Source organism: Felis catus, chromosome F2, assembly GCF_018350175.1.
Source record: "Felis catus isolate Fca126 chromosome F2, F.catus_Fca126_mat1.0, whole genome shotgun sequence".
NCBI lineage: Eukaryota > Metazoa > Chordata > Mammalia > Carnivora > Felidae > Felis > Felis catus.
This window is the reverse complement of record NC_058385.1, coordinates 6,166,002-6,168,250: the sequence shown is the minus strand read 5'-3', so window position 1 is coordinate 6,168,250 and position 2,249 is coordinate 6,166,002.

Sequence of the window (2,249 nt, the reverse complement as noted above, 5' to 3'; positions counted from 1 at the left end):
CTCTGACTCTCGATTTCAGCTCAGGTCATGATCTCATGGTCTGTGGGACTGAGACCCGCATCAGGCTGACAGCATGAAGCCTGCTTGAGACTTTCTCTCTCTCTCTCTCTCTCTCTCTGCTCCTCCCCTGCTCGCTTGTGTGCATGTGTCTGCTCTCTCTCTCTCTCTATCAAAATAAATAAAAATAAACTTTAAGGAAATGGGCAAAAGATTTAAATAGATTCTATACAAAAAATCAGTATGGACATGGGAAGATGCTCAACATCATTAGACATTAGGAAATGGAAATCGAAACCACAGTAAGATGCATCTCTCACCTGCTAAAATCGCTAGAATCAAAAACCAGATAATGACAAGTGTTGATGAGGATGTTGAGAAACCGGAACCCTTATAGACCTCTGAGAGGAATATAAACTAGTGCCATCTGCCACTTTGGGACAGTTCCTCAAATGTTAAATGTATAATTATGCCACACTAATCCCATATCTGGGTGTATAAAGAGAATTGAAAACACATTTATGCAGAAACTTGTACACTAATGTTCATAGTAGCATTATTTGCAATAGCCTAAATGAGGAAACGACCCAGATTTTCATCAACTGCTCAGTGGGTAAATGAATGTGGCACGTCCGCACAACGGAATATTACTCGGTCATAAAAAAGAATTAAGCATTGATCCCAGTTGTAGCACGGACGGGCCTTGAAAACATTGTGCTAAGTGAAAGCCAGACGCAAAAGGTCATGGTGTTGTATAAATCCATGTGTATGAAATATACAGAATAGACAAATCTGTAGAAACGGATCGTAGATTAATGGTATTGGGAAAGTGGGGAATTGAGACTGATTGCTGATGAGTATACCCTTCCGTTTTAGTGATAGAAACTTTCTGGAATGTTTGTGACACGCAGTAAATATATTCTGAACTACCGAATCGTATGTTTTAAAGGGGTGGCTTTTATATGAATTTATCTCAATAGAAACATTAAAAAGGCGAGTTTTCTTTTTTCTCATTTTAGCATGGAAAACACGTGAGCATAAAAACACTGCATAAAAACACTGACTTGAAAAAGCCAGCAGAACTTGACAGACAACCGGAAGTTACGGTAACTGAGGGGGAAAACGGTGTCACGCAGAGGGGCAGCATCCAGACCTGGGGCGGAGGGACTTTGATGGTGGAGGGTCACTTCTGCTTCACGATACAAGAGGTGCGGTCTGCTGGAGCAGAGCAGTGTTAGTTCTCATTCTACGGCTCCCATTTTTTTCTTTTAGGTAAGAGGCACAGTCTACGCTGACGATAAATACGAGGCCACTCAGAGAATCACAGTGGATTCTGCAGTCATTGCTAAGATCCTCATGAACATAGACACCTGTGACTCTTGGGTAAGTGTCAGTTCGTGCAGTTGTATGCGTGTTCTCTTCGGTTCTGCCGCAAAACCCAGACATCTAGTGCCGTCGTGGAGAAAGTGTATCTATTGATCCAAGACCGACGATTTGCTGGCCATTTGCAACGGAAGTGAGGAGCGGTCAACCGAATTGGGTTGGGTTGCCCAATTCGCTTGGGTTGCCCGGCCACAATTCAACCGAGACCAGTCTCTTGACTCCGTTGGGAAGCACTTCGCAGCATTTCGGGCTTACTGTGATGCTTTTCAGATGTTGAACGTCAGCGGCAGTGGGCAGGTCCCCTGAGCACCTGAAAACCCGCTGCAATATCTGCTGTCGAGGCTGCTTTGACGGCCACAAAACTCCCCGCATCACTCAACGATCAGGTCAGCGCACGTCCCGGTGTGGGCAGCCGGCAGGGAGCAAGCAGCTACTCAGGGCAAGGCTGAGAGTCCCAGAGGGTCAGCGTGTAACTTATCAGGCCCTCGGTCCCCGCGTTCCGGCCTGCGGTGTGTGACATTTGTGGGGGAAAGCCAAGCCCTGAAGGGTAAAGGGCCAACAACGTTGCCAAAAAGGAAGGTGAAATGATGAGACAATAGAAGTAAGATGGATGAAGAGAAAAGCGAATAGAAGGGCACTTCGGGTGGGGAGAAATAAAGCCGTAGTGCTGGCAGGCTGATGGGAACAAAGAGTTAAGTATAGGAGGTTAGTTAAACAAAGAGGCTGTGAAGACAGGGTTATCATGAGGAATATCGGAAATCTTATTCTGCAGGTGGAAAACCTTCACTACATAATGAAGCGAAGAGGGTGTCCTTGGGAGTGGACCGCTAAGAGGAGGAAGATGTTAGAGGCGATGAAGTCAAGTGCCA